Here is a 16,382-nt window from a genome sequence, read left to right on the forward strand (position 1 = left end):
CTAATATTAATGATATTAACACTTTATATGGTGTTTGACCATATATTTAAGATAGAAATGAAATTTAATCTAATAGAACACTTTTCGTATTCAAAGCCCTTATATATACTATTGTTTCATAATAAGAATAAGAATACTAGTATCATATGTATATAATTAATTGTGTCTAAATAATAAGATTTTGTGTAATATTCAGATCTATTCAATTAGATTAAAATAAAATTTTATATAACACACCTTTATAATATCACAAATATTAAAATTAATTTAATTGAAATATATACGCAATATTACTTCTATTTACTTTACAGAAGTGAATGGAATATATACTTTAAAGACAGTTACTGATGGTCTTATCAACTTAAATAGCCACTTACCTTCATTAAAATATGTGTAGGTACATATGTACATATGTACATATATAATATTATATATTATGTATATAGGAGTGTATTATATATATAGGAAAATGGGAATAAAATTTACTTCATGTCGTAACCTATTTTTGATATAATTTATAAAGATCTAAATGTATATATTATATGCTGTTACACACACATATATTAATATTTTACTCTTCATCTTCATTCAAATGTAGTCCATTGAATATAAAGGCAAACACTCACAAACCGACTGACATCGTATTTTCGCAAATTGAAATGCATGAATGCTTAAATTTTATAATTTAAACATTGTTGCAGTTAATTTTTCTTTTAAATTTTTAATTTTTCTTAATTTCTTTTGTGAAATAAATTTATTGCTGTAATTTATCCAAAAGATGCGTATATATTTTAAGAGGAGACATTGTAGACTTAATAATACAGTTGCCGTATTGTTGTGCTCATATTCTCCTTGTGCCTATATATAAAATAGTATTACAAACAAATTAATAACATGACACTCGCTAGCCAAGATTTCGAGTCAAAATCTCGGGTCTCTGGTCTTCGGCACATGTTGTACGCTCATGAGTCGTGGCCACAGCAGCAGATATAAAATGAAAAAAATGAAATATCTGAGATAAAATAAAATCAAATGAAATAAAAATCTGTAAGATGCTTTGCCAGTTTGAACTTTTAACAGCAAAGACGTTCTACACAACTTTGAAAAAGTATCTTGTCAACTGTTTTGCATACGTTTTTATCATTTTATATCTTTTATTTTACCTTTGATTCAAGCTATTTTCAGTTCGTTCAACAGATTTGTTATCTTTTGCGGTATATACGAAAAACAAAAACAAAAAATAACTTTTTGTAGAACAGAATTTGAGAAAAAAAATTGCATTATGCTCCCTGTCTTCATAGATACTCGTACTCGAACGCTAAGATACTCTGCATAATATGAATTTGTGTTTAGATGTGGTTGTCCATTTATCTGCTCAAGTGTTTTATGTTTTGATTGAAATAAATAATCTAATAATCTAATAATCTAATATCTGACTAAGACGACCAACGAAAATATGAAAAAAATAATCAGTAGCGCCAACAGGTGAAAGAGATATTATCAAAACATTCTACGAGACGCATTCTTATATCTATTACGATACATAAATTATTCCACTTAATTTGTGGTTCTTTTTTAAAATTATGATAATTAATATATATTTGATATTTTGCTTAATTTATTATATAAAAAATGCTGATCTATTTTTCGATATGTACTTTTTTCAATCAATTATTTTTACTTAATCTTTAATATGATGTTTAAGGTATTCATAGCTACAAATTAATTATTAATCATGAATATCTTAAAAACGTTAAAAATTAAATTTAATACATATAAATCATAATAGCTTTCTCATTTTTCTGAATATTAATTTACTATAAGACTTTAATTTAAAATATTTTGTTATTAAATTGTGCCTAACTTTATAACATATGGAATAAAATTATAGTAAGTATCTTTGGGTGGACTTATATCTTGTTATCATCGATTTAAATTTTCGTGTAGGTTTTCAATAACTTCACTTAATTGTATTGTTAATTAATAGATTCTATTGTTTGTTTTATTAATATTAATAACTCTATTAATTAATATTAATTAATTATTTTTTTAATTTGAGCTGTGTTCAGATTTACATTCTGGATGAGTAGTCAATTATATCGTATAATGTTTTTGTGATCATTTTATATATTCTTGATTCTATCTTCTCGTAGGTTACTCTGTAAGTGTGAGATCAGTTTAAGTTCTTATTTAGTCACTGAGTTAAGCAATAAGTATCTTACATTAAATAGATGCATAATAAGTAGAAACTAATTTGGTTCCCTAAAAAAGCCTATAAGATTTAGTGAAAAAATTTTACGCGTTCAGGTGTTGGTCAAATAATAGCCAAATACTATGATAGTTTCATCAAAATGTACTGTAAATCTAACCATCATCTAACCCATTCTGCAGCTATAATATAATAGATAAAATACAGATATGGCACATACTAAACACATATGTTGACTCTATTGAACTGAAAAGGTATATATAAGTTTGTAAGATTAGTATCAACCTTTCACATCCCTTTTCAGAGTGAAAGGGGTTGAATATGCTAATAATATACTATCAATACTGTCACAGTCAATACTCTATACTCGTTTAATATCAATATTACCACAAACTCCAATTGTCTCTATTCAATTAACAAACGTTCAAGGTCCTGGTTCTGCTTATAATCCAGTAATATGTGTACTGTATTTGATTGATTACATACCATTAATACATACTTTGTTAGTCTCTATCTATCTATGTATCTTAATTAAAAATATCTTTGTGATCATTACTGAATCTTAATATTTTATTTTAAATTTATGATCTTAAAAATATATACTCGTATCTTTGTCTCTCATATTAATAGAAAAAAAAATTTAAATAATTTATTTATGTTTATGAATGATATAAAAACAGATTTTGATGAACAGGAAGCTGTATTTCAAATTATTTATGTATCTTCTAAATTATGTTTTGAAGTTTGGAAAATATAACAAATTCATTTCATATTTTGTTAAACCATCAGCGAAGTAAATTTAATTGAGGTTAAATAAATAAGTCATTACCTGCAATCATTCAAAATATTACCTTTATATATATATACTTTATGTATATTTGTATATGTGAAATTATTCTGTTTCTTTAACATCAAATAAACACAAATATTTTGAGATATTGAAATAAAAATATTTTATACTGAAAAACATTCATTAAGTAAAAAATTTATGGATTTGATTGAATATAGATTAAATTAGTACGAATAATTTTATATAGAAATTTTTTAAATAAATAATGGGAAAATATAATTTCTCAATTTTATATTCTTAAAATATATTGAAATTATTATTTTATAAAACAATAACTTTAGCGGAGTCTTATCTTTTTTCTTTTTAATTAAAACTAAGCAATCTTTTTTCTTGCATTGCAGAGATTAAAGTATCTGATTAAGCTTCTATAAAGTTCACTTAAGCAGGTTGGATTGAGAAGACTCATGTGTTAATACAAATATAAACATGTCCACTCAGAGAGATTTGCTGGTCATTGCGATACCCTCAAAATTGCATGGAGAAGGTGAGCTGAACTAACTTTCGTTTTCGTTATATCCTCAATATCAAACCATTTGCGTATTCAGCTAGATTGAAGAAGATTAGATAAATCTAGCTTTATTATTTATTGCAAATCAGTGAAGAAACGCTCACCAAAATATTGAAGTCGTTTTGTCTGTAATCCTGCAGAGAAACAAACATAGAGATTAACAAATTTCATCTCCTCATCATTATGCCATCACTGTAGCATCAAATGCACAGTGTCCGAAATCAATATTTAATAGGTGATTAATATTAAATTACACTGGGATTCTAAGGGTATGATAAGGTGTGCATATATATAATCGTCTAATTAGAAATTCAACAAGTAAGGATTTAGATTTAAATTAATTTCACGCATAGAATAAAGAATATCTGAACTGTAAGTAAGGTAGAGAAAAGATAATAGAGAACCTGAACATAAAATAACTGCTAATACTGCTAATACGGGCAGGGCTTCTATATTCCGCATTGGTAATTCCATTGGAAAATTGTTGGTAAAGAATTGGTTATAAAGTAAACTATTCCATATTTCTTATTGTGAAAGTTTTACCACACATATTACAGAGATATGTACGAAGTGAACTATTCTATATTTCTAATTGTAAAAGTTTTTCTACATATATTACAAATATATATTCATCAAAAACCTTCTCTCTTTCTGTACAGTACATAACATGAAGAGGATAACTATACTATAAGTTACTAAGTGTTACAAATTAGTTACTACAATTTGTTACAGTGGTGTATCCAGGAATGAGGTGCAAAAGATCACCATTATACTATACAATATTTTCTTTAATATTCCCCCTTGGCACAATCCCGGTTAAATCATTGATTTCTTACATCAACAAATGGGACAATTTTATCTGATAACTTGACTATTTGAACTATATCTATAAGCACATATTAAATATCTACTTACCTACATAGATGTATATCCGAAGGAAACCAATTAACGATTATACCCTAGTTTATTGTTATATTATTTATTCGTTATCATAATTTCTAAAGACATTTCTGAGTAACATTTACTATTTATGATTGCACATTTACTATTGTATATTACATATTAAATATTTTTATTTTTTAATGTTTTTATAAAAAAATATTTTGTTCCTGTTACGAATTGTTTTTGTTTTTGCAAAGCATTTATATACGAGTACATACAATATAATGAAAATAGTCGTATATGTATTTATATTTTACATTAAAGTCAATCACAATATAGATAAAATGTATCTAGAAACAACATAAATGAGTGCCTAGTTTTGTTGTTTTGTTGTGTTTTGCACAACTCAAATGTATCTTGTTTTTTCAGTGAATTTTCAGTTCAAACAGTTGCTATTCATTCATCAACTGAGTTCTTTTTATTGCTGTAATGTAGAAAATATCAAATTGCTTTTGCGGCTGCTACTGCTGCTGCTGCTGCTGGGACGGGATGGGACGAGACCGCCCGGAACGGTACGCAAAGTTGCATGATTCTAAACAAACATTTGGTGTTTGGTACTGGTATAACTAGTGTATCTGGTGGTATCTATAGTCTGTGCAATGGTATCCGTGCGATACTTTTAAATGCTGTAGGCGTACATTAATTAGTTTTAGTTTATATTTTTATTCTATTTTTCCTATTCATATTTTGATACTTTTATTATTTGAATTTTGCGTTAACATTTTGTTGACAAATCATAGACATCAGAAGACATCAGATCAGTGCAGCCGGTATACACCAAAAGTTTTCGATATTTTATGAGCTGCAAAATTATATTTCAAAAGATGTCGCAACTTTTCCAAAAATAAACGAAACTTTTTTCAATTTTTGGAATTAGAGTTTTTAAGGATATGATTATTATATCTAACTTTAAGGTTATCAAAATTAAGATCTACACATTACATTTTATTTACTACCTGAAATGAACAGTATTTTAACAATGATATCTATATCTAGTAAATTATTTTATTAGTTTTATTAATGATAAAACTATCGATGTTATTTATTTATAATTATTATTAAAAATTATACATGAAATTCGATACTCTACGACAAATAAAATCTAATACATATATAATATGTCACTATAGCATTGAAAACATGTCTCAAAACTTACTCTATTATCCATTATTTATGTTTTTATTAAAAAGATTGTCAAAAATTTATACCAAATGTTATCATATACAATTTTGAATGAACAGATCTAAATACGTTTAAGTTTTATTTATTTAAAAATTGAATTCAAAATCGTACTACGAAAAATCTGTGGCGATTTTCAGCTAAGTATTGAAAAAAGAACCAAATTGAGTATGCCGTAATCTATATGCCGTAATCACAATGAGCCATTATTTGAGCTCAAGTGAGTTTTTTGGAAACAAGACCGCCATTCCAACCTATCTACCACGCCCTAAGACAACTATTGTAATGTTTAAATAGCTAAAATATTCTAAGATAGATCTGGAATCCCTGCTTCGCTAACATCACGATCACAGACGATCTTTTGTGCTAGAACTATTCCTAATCGAATTGAAGATATTTGATAATCATTATAGTTAGTAAAAGTTGATATTTAAACCTAGAATATTTCTTGATGAGTTGTTGATGAAGACGAAAATAGAAGTAAGAAGAAGTCAAGAAGAGATCTTTTGCAACAAACATAATTCTGCAAACCTGACGCTATAATAGAGTACAAGAGTGTTTTTTATAGTGTATACAAAACAAAGTTATATGCAAATCATTTGTTAGACCATTACTTATAAATAATAAAAAAATAAATTCCCAAATTTATAGACATAAGGTTTAAAAAGAAACTAAGAGAAAAATTTGTTATGTTTTGGGAGTACAAGAAAAACAGAAAAAGATTGACCTTAAAAATACATCATGGAATAAATATAGATTTAATAAGAATTACCATTAATAGTTAATAGCAAAAAAACAGAAGTGACTAGAATGACTAGAAGTCTTGAAGTAGTGCGTAGCGAAATAGAGAAATACAAAATGTATGCTTTGTGTAAATGATCATACCTGAGAATGTCATACCGAGCTCAGGCTCGACCTGGAATGGCATATCGGGAAAGAGAAAAAAGCACAAAGATAGTTGACAACCGAAGTCTATTGCACAATAAGGATTGGGTTTTCTGTGAGTGGTTATAACGCGAAGTAGAAAAAAAACATAAATAAAAAATAGTTGAAAACTTTTGAAGAGAAACATATAACAATTTTTCTTATGTGTCTATTCCTTTCTCTTAACTATTATACCTACTTTTTCCCCATTTCGTCTTATTATTATTATTATTATTAAAAGTTTCGACGTGAAATCGCCCAACAGCCGGTACTGCGGTCATAAGAGTACAATTGTAGCAATTTCAAGAGTTCTTAATATGTTCTGGTGACAGAAATTCCAGAGTTTCTTCTGTGCGTCATTAAAGCTGGACGGTCACAAAGAATATACATGGTAGTTTCCTCATCTTCGATGCATAATCTGCATTCCGAATTCGTAGATAATTGTAGTTTATGAAGGTAATATTTCAGACCATAACGACCTGTAATAAACTCCGTTAATAACCTTAAATTACATTTTTAGAATTTAAGGATGTCTTTAAAGGACAAATGGGTGTTAACCCATTTGCTCTTAATATAGGTTCCTTATATTTTTGTATATTAGGTTAGTATTATTGCACTTGTCAAGAACATAGGACAGAGAATATATTGTATATAGTACTAATAAATTCTCAAGTAGCATCAAAGCACTCAATTTATAATACAATGAAGATTTAAATTTAAATATATCTGATTTTATTCATTAGTATTCTTGAGTTATGTAAAATATCAAACTTAGTGGGTAATTTAGTAAGATGACATTTTTCGTTTATACAAAATTAATCTGAGAAAGTAAAAAAATCAAAAACTATCTTTGAAACTCAAAGCAAGAATGCGAAACAAGCAATTATATACGTTTTAACTTTGAAATACTTTGGTACATGCATGCACGGCACGAAGATATTTAGCTATTTTAATGTTTTGTCATATAAATTGAAATGTCTTTATTTCGGAATGACGGAATGACCACCGAAAATTATTTCAGCATAAATTTTCGCAGCAAAAAACACGAATTTGCGTGCAAAACTCAAAAATCTCAACGCCAAAAGTGCGTAAATTGCGCGATTTGCGTTGCGTGTTCAGCGGGCATGAATGTGTGCAGTTACGCATTAAATCCAAAAAAATAAACAAAAAAATATTGCGAAAATATAAAGAAACCCACAATTCATTCATAATTAAGTGAGAAAAAATTGTCTTAAATAAATAGAATGGTAAAAATTTTAAAAATTTTAGTTCAGGCAAATTAAAGACCCAAGTTGCATTTCAAAACGCATTCTGGAGGAACCAAGATACCTCCTAGTTTATACATATTAAAAACTTTTATTCATATGGTTTCACGTAATATTTAGATACAATAAATTTGTTCAGAACAAAAAGAAGATAATCTAATTTTTTAATAGAATATTGTTAGACTATCCTATAGAATATTCTTAGACTATTTTTAAAATATTTGGTTTACATATTTAAATGTTTAAAATAATATCTTTTTGATTTCATAATAAATAAGTTTTCTCATTTATAGATATTGTGTAAATGTCAGCAATTTTAAGTATCTAAATTATTCTGAACAATTTAAAGCATCGTTTCACAAATTTAGAGGCCCTCCAGAGCATTCAGCTTAAATCAGTATACATTTGCAACAGCAGAAATGCCAAAAAATGTATATCTGATTTCGTGGTACTAATAAATTATAAACTAGTTTAAAGACTTTCAGACCCATTATATGAAATGTTGATATTTATTTCAACTTCAGATATACTCAGTGCCACTGAAACTATTGTAGCCTTAAGAGCGATTTTTTCTAAAAAAATTTTATATAAGAAAAAATAATTTTCAAACATATAATATATAATTAAAATATGAACTTCAAAAATATAAAACAAGTATTCTAACATTATAAAACTTGTTTCTTTTCGTTGTCCTATTGGGATGATATGGTATCACACAGACTTATAAAGAGATATTCCGAAGAAATCATAGATTCGACAAGCGTCAAATCTTATTGATGACATTAATGATAAGGATAATAATGTTTATGATGCTACACATAGTGATAAAGATAGTTATAATGAAAAATATGTGATCAGATGATCATGATCACGGTATGGGGATAATGATTAGAGGATTACACATTAACCCCGGTTTTTGTTTGATTTGAAATTAAAAGTGGAAATAACTTACATGGACAATATGAATTTAGTTTAAACACTTTAATCTTAAAAGAATTTCTCTGTAGAAGTTATTTAAGTTCAAGAAATAGGAAAAAGTCATCCGAATACATGCCATATATGAAAGGTGATGATATCATATCATATCATATTATACATACATATATCATAGTGAGATGAAATTCATAATATGACTTGTTAAATATTTAATAAAAACATTTTAAACACTTTAGATAAGAAATATCACAGACAACTCCAAAGAAGATTTTATTGAATAAACTAGACCACATTAACTACACAGAAATAAATATTCTTTACAATCTTCATATCTATGTAAATATATTACAAATCTTCATATCGATGTTAAATTCTTAAAGGATCCAGAACAAAATAATTTATTTGATGAAACACGTTACGGGATATAGTATACCCATATATTCCAATTCTTGTTTATTTTATGAAACTTTGAAGTAGGATTCAACAAAAAAATTCTTGTCTTTTTTTAAAATTAAAATTTTTAAAAGCGGGGGTTTCACATCTCTTAATTGCTTTTAAAAATGCTCCACACTTCTTTTCACAAATGTGAATAAACCATATCATAACCATAACATAACATCCAAAAGAATACCTTAAGAGAACTTCACAATTGTACAACAATAGGTCAGAAAAAGAAAATTCAGCAAATTTACAAGTATGGCTTTCTATGCATTTGGGATCTAGCTCTTCAAATATAAATCTTTAAAAAAAACATGTACCAAAATGAAATATAATATATTAGACTTTTCTGATACATGATTTTATTTGATTAAAATGCACCAAATATCGGTTCCTTCAAATGTTTCTTATGACTACATATAAAACTTATAAAATCAAAACAGTTTAATGTATTTAAGACCGTTAAGCTCTATAGATGTAATACTAGGTTCGGAATTGAAGTATATGAATTAAGAGTGTGTTTATTTATATTATATATTTTGGTTTTACTATATATGATGAAATGAAAATATATAATGTATAGTTGCACCTATAAATTATATAATGAAAAAGTATGTCAAGTCTTTATTGAGGGACTCTATATAACATATAGATATAATTAAAGGATTCCAGTGTTTCTTTTAAATTAACTTGTTCATCTTCTCCAATCGAACGCTTATGTTTTTTTCAAGTAGTAAACATATATAATATAATATATATATTCCAACATACATTATCTATAAGTGTATAATATATATTATAAATTATATACACAATGTATATGTATACACTAAATACCTGCTACTTAATCTAATATAAGAAATCATTATTAACAAATTATTAACAAATAGGGATATAAAAACAACTGTTAATTTATTTTTTTCTACCAATTATCCGTTGACTTATTGCTAACATGTTCACAAAAAATACTTTAGAGGTAAAATAATAATCACAAGGGAACTGAAAATTAAAAATAGGAGTACCCCAAAAATATCAAAATTTTTATTGGCATTATTTTTGGAGATTTCACGACGTCATTAAAATATGGAGTGAAAAATAATTTTTTTACCTTTAGAATATTAATACATCTAATTTGTTTGTCTTTAGCTGCGTCTTCATCTGGTTGTCATCGAATTAAAATGAGTCAAGAATCTTTATTCAAATAATATTATCATATTTAATAATAACTTTAAACTCCAAACAAAGTCATCATTTAACTACCATCAAAGCAGAAGAATTCAAGGAATCTTGATCAAAGGATATTTGACTATGAAAGCCTACAACCTTTGTTAGGGAGTATTTCTTCAGAAAAATCATAAATAGATTTTATAAGTCACGGTATGCTGCTCTTTCTTCAATAATAGTAATCACTCATATTATATGTATAACATATATACATAATAATTATTTTTTTCTGTTTTAATTTTTTTTATTTGAAACAGTCTTATTAATTTTTGATTAAAATTATTATTGTTATAAATTATTTTTGTTTACTTTTCCGAATTGTTGAGATAAAATTGAAATGCGAATGAAAAACTTTGCTCATAGGACTTATAGAATTCAATACGCTTGATGAATGGGGCTTCAAATAAGCTGGCCATATCATAAGGATATGGATTGACAAACTACAGACTACAGTTTCTTCCAGCGACTTTCTAAGAGAAAGAAAAAGAGTACCACCACGCAGAAGATGTGTAAATAGAATAAATAATTGACCAAGGATAATGGGCGTCTGGAACTGGAGAGAAAAAGAACATCAATAAAGAATGAGACATCAGTAAGAATGCGAGGCTAACGTGCAACAGGTTGAGGTTCGATAAAGTGTAAAGCTTCTTTCTAGTATTTCAGAGATATTGGTAATACTGGTAATACGATTAGGTACTGTCATCTCGACGTCTTGCTTACAATATTTTGATAGATACATATTAATAGATACATGTTTGTTGTCTTATTTTCTTTATAAACACTATTTCACCTTTATTACCTTTTTGAGCTTATGGTTATCCAATTTTGGGTTTCAGTTCCTTTTTAAAACATTTTAAGGTTTCGCTTTCTGTTACGTAGACACTTTCAACTGCATTCAAGTAAATATCAAAAAAATATTTAATTTCACTGGGTTTTTGGTAAACTTAATTGCTGCGAAATATTTTTATTCTTAATCAGATTATTCCGTATTTTAATCTGTTATTATTTTAGTTGATTTAAAACACTTTAAATGTCTGCACATTAAGCACGTGCAGATACTGAAGATACTGAAGATTACTGAAGATTGAAATAAAAACAAAACAAAAACCACAGACGAAAGAATTTAAATTTTTGGATTTATTTTAGAATTTTTTCCATCAAATTTTAAAGCAAAAACGAAAAACGAAAAACGAAGAACGAAAAACAAATAAATAAATTCGTTTGGTGTGCAAATGTCAATCGTCAAAGGCTGAATTCCGTATGCAGAACTTGGGCGCAGAACGGATGATCTATTGGAGCGTAAATAGTTCGCGCGACGCGTTCAACAATAAAAATATCAATAAACGGAAAAACAATAACAAATGCTCGTTTTATATGAAATCAGTTCACGATGCGAAATTACCGTCGCACAATCACCACTTAAATCCTTTACCTCTACCTTTACCGCTTAACAACGTGAAACGCGTGAGTGCAATTGTCGGCTGAAGTTTTTCTCATGTGCCACGCTCATGCACAACTTTTCACATAATATTCCTATCGTACATGTAACGCTCAACAAACTCTGTAGTTCGTACGTGAATTTTACACTGAAGACAAACCGAAAACTTCGCTCGTAGCAACCGTAAACCATAAACCGTAAACCGAAAGCCAAAAGCCAAAATAATTTTTGTTCGTTACACGTAAACGTCGTAAACGTGTTGCGACAACACATCCACCATTAAAGCAAGTTCAAAGCAAACTGAAATAACTGAAAAACTGAAAAAACTGCCTGAGAAAAATATTTCACCTTTTAGTTTGTGGATGGATAGTTTTTATTGTGTGCATAAATTCATTGTGAGCAGATACAAGATACAAGATACGATGATGATGATCAGAAGAGAAAATTTCGTTTGCAACAGAATATACTGCAGTTTTGTTGTAAACACACACAGTGACAAACAGCGGCTATCTCTTTTTGTTGCAGGGAAATCTGAAGTAATTATAATAAAACCAAATACTTATTAAGACAGAGATAGAAGTATGTGAAGAGCAAAATGTGAGTAGTTGGATTTTGTTTTTGTTTTTGTAGTGTATGTGAATTAGCTTTTCCCAATCACTATCAAACTGTTAATTACAATTGAATTTATATTAACATTGCACCGATCCAATAGGATTTTATCAAAATTATATTAAAATTAATACTAAACGGCATTTTAAATACAGTGGTGGCTGCGTACAAATTAAAAAGTCTTAATTTAATTTAAATGTTCAATTGATGTCGACAGATTCATGAAATTATATTGATAAAGCAAAATAATTTAAATTATTTAGAACATTACTGACTTCTAGTTCTAGTTCTGGTTCTAATTATAAACGATTGAAGTTTTTTTAGTTGCTTATTTTTTATTTTAAAAAATATGGTTCATTTTGCTTGCCAATTTTATTCACAAGATAAGGTAAGGTTGTAGTAGGTATATTTTTTTATGTATTTGCAATATCAGCGCTCGGGTATCATATTTTTATCGAGACATATGATATTTTCTTATTCTACACTATCACTGCATTATTACATAACAGACTTGGTATCCATATCCACGAGATTTTGACAAGATTTTTACATTTAAATGAAAAAAAAGACATTATTTTCGAATCTTGTATGCAAACAAAATATTTATGCCTTATGCCCTAGTGAATAAATAAGGGTTTGTGTAAAAATATTGCCAAAGATTAGAAGGTGTTGATGTAGCTTAAGAATAAAAATGACTTCAAATTAAATACGTAGGTAAAGCGTTTTTGGTTACATTATCATACCAGCCTATGAATTGTTGGCTTATAAAGAATTTTTCTTTAAAATATTTACTTTAAAATTTTCTATCAATTACTACATACATATGTACGAAAAATACTATAAATTCTTTTTAGTTTAAGTGTGATTGGAAGTTTGGAGGCTTATTCCCTTGATACTGATCTAAAGTAACCTCATTTTCGTCGTCTAGGAATCAAGAAAACCTTTTTAATTTTGATCTATATAGATAAGACAGTCTATAACTTATTTGAGAATGTAAATAATATCCTTCAATATTCTTACGTTATGTGAATTCTATTATTTGAACTCAATTTTTAAGGAAATTAATAAAATTGATTGTTGAATTTTTAAATTTCTTGAAACAATTCTAATGATTACTCAACCTTCGTTACTATTATAAAATGTTATTCTGTGTAGAATTCCGTACGCATTATTTTTAGGACTCTTCTGTCAATTTTTTTTTCATAAACATTGTGCATGCAGCTTACATTTCAAAAACGAATTTTATTTATTTAAAAATAAAAATTAAATTATAAATTATAAATTTATATTCCTTTCAACAAGTAATTCCAGTATTTCTCGTTGAAGATCATATTTATTAGCCACTACTGTATAAAAAAATTATTTATTCCTTTGATCAGCATCAGATCATATGCAATAATGTTATGTGAAGTATTTAATTTTTGTATCAAAACAGTTTGAGAGCAACTGTAATTATCAAGCAAAAAGGAAAGAAGGCGTAAAAATGGCAGTTAAAACATTTCAGTCAACAGCACAAATGAAGGCAGTTATGTGTGTCAGATTTGTGTGAATGTGTGAACGGTGGTTGCCGATAACATCATGTCACCTGAAATACACTCCGCCCACTTGTTACATGTCATCTGTGCGAGTGGGTGTGTCTTGTAAACCTGTTCTGTGAATTATCAATAGTTATGTTCTACAAGATTTCGATTGGTGCCCAGTCAAGGTGTATGCGTTGCCGTCATGCGCAATGAACGCCATCTTTATTTTTAATGTGTGTGTTCAAAGCAATTTGTGGTTGCAAATTGATGTTGTTTGGAAGCCAAAACCAGAAGGATGCGCTTTACAGTTATTTTCTCAATTTTTTTTGAATGCTTTGGATGCTTTAAAAGATGAGAGGAGATTAAGGATGCTTTGATGTTTGGTGTTCCTTTTTCATGTATTTTTATATTCGTTATTTAATTTTAATGAGATTCGTGATTTCGGTCCATATCAATTCTTTTGTGTTTTATTTTTTATTTATTTTCTTCTTTCATTTCAGTATTTTCAGGTTTCAAATGAAATTTGTTCTAATTTCGAATGAAATTAAATTTAAATACAAATGCAAGTAAAGTTGTACTATAATTCAGAAAAGGAAAGAGAATTTATTAAATATATTTAAATTCACTTGTAATAATAAGGAAATTAAATTGTTTACTAGAATTTTAATATAATTATATATTTTTATTTATTTATGTTTATGTTTATATTTATTATATATTTTATTTATTTATTTTTATCTATTATATATATTTTATATATTATTTAAACTATTTATTTTATATATTTTAATAATAACAAATTCTCTGTAAGCTGCCAGTAAGTAAATTACACTGCAATTCTAAAAAATTATGGACAAATTATGTTGTTAAATTCCACGTTATCTTGAACAGTCCACAAAAACTTAATTGCGTTTGTTAATTTATTTTTTGTCAACCTTAATTTAAGTAGATTTCGATATTGTAATAAAATTTTGAAGACAGCTTGAAAGTTTCTATTTTTTTTTCAAAATAATTTCAGAATAAATCAAGAAAATTATAAAAAAACTCTTCAAAAAATTTCATACCAAACTCAAAGGTTAGTAAGAAATTTTCAGGGCTAGAAAAGCGTAAATGAAGTTAAATATACCAAATAAAATATAAAGGACGTTCTAATAAGTTATATTCTAGTTACTTAATATTTTGTCATTTGATGATATTGTTTATAGAAGGACATTAATCTACAATAGGTCACATTACTTTGAACTGGTCCGCGTAAATCTATTGACTGTTTAGAGAACCATTTCTAAAACAGAACCAGCAAGCATTTTTAAAAGATTATTTTATAGTACTCTGTTTGCATCAGATCTTAATGGGATATGAACCCAGAACCTGTCCAGTGACAACGCACATACACTGTGTTATGTGGCTAGTCAGAGATAACAACAATATTTATCATTTTTAAAAGTTTAACTTTTTTAAGATAATAAATTTAATTGATTAATTAAATAGCCTTACAATAACAAAAAAAATGATCTTGATAAAGTCTATATTTTTTAGTAATTTTGAACAAATTATATATGTATATATATAAACCAGCTGTAGAACAATTAAATTAAATAATTATATTTTTCTTATTTTTTTTAATCGTTAACTTTCAACACTATTCTTTTGTAAAGGTATTATTTATTGCATGATTTTATTACTCTTTAGTTTGTATAGAACTTAATCTGGAAACGTAATATGGAGAAGTTGTGCTAATATTATTCCTTTAGGAAAAAGAAACTAAATCTGAAAATATGAAGTGCAATGCAAGTGATGAACAGCATAATGAACGTTTCGAAATTAGAAGAGTATGTCAAGAAACAAACATAGCTTATAAAAAGCTAAAGCGAGTAATGAAGCGAGTTGATATTGAAAGAGTTTGTCCAGAATAAAATAATATATTGTTTAAATCAAAATATAGAAAATAAAGTTTCAGGCTTTAGAAATATATTATCAAAATATTCATAATCTGCTAAATTGAAGTTTCTTGAAATGGAACAACATTTATCTAACATAAAATATATGCCATATAACATATTTATCAACATAACAGCTAACACTGAGTGTATAAACTAAAGTAATATATAAATCAAATCGATTCGAAATGTATTAAAAAAATATAATTTATTAAAATAAATCTTAGTTTTATTCAAACTACAAAACTTCAGTTTGTATTGCCCACCACTCAAAATGGCAAAACTTAAATTCGATACCTCCTCGAAGTGGTGCATTTCAGGTTGTCCACTGTCAGCTTAACCTCTGTAAATGTTGTAAAAATAATTTCAAGCAATAAAGTTTGGTAAAGAACGGTTCATGTAT

The 16,382-nt window shown here is 27.1% G+C and overlaps 1 protein-coding gene across 1 annotated transcript in view; it reads right to left on the reverse strand.

Annotated features, from left to right (window-relative positions):
* Positions 1-12,209, reverse strand: part of LOC119685058 (protein sine oculis-like) — a 74,614-nt gene extending 62,405 nt beyond the window's left edge. Inside the window, exon 1 of the mRNA XM_038099246.1 lies at positions 11,275-12,209. The gene's annotated coding sequence lies outside the window, so the exon portion shown is untranslated. The remainder of the gene's footprint in view (positions 1-11,274) is intronic.
* Positions 12,210-16,382: the final 4,173 nt, after the last annotated feature.

This window comes from Teleopsis dalmanni, chromosome 2 (genome assembly GCF_002237135.1).
Source record: "Teleopsis dalmanni isolate 2A chromosome 2, ASM223713v2, whole genome shotgun sequence".
NCBI classification, from domain to species: Eukaryota; Metazoa; Arthropoda; class Insecta; order Diptera; family Diopsidae; genus Teleopsis; species Teleopsis dalmanni.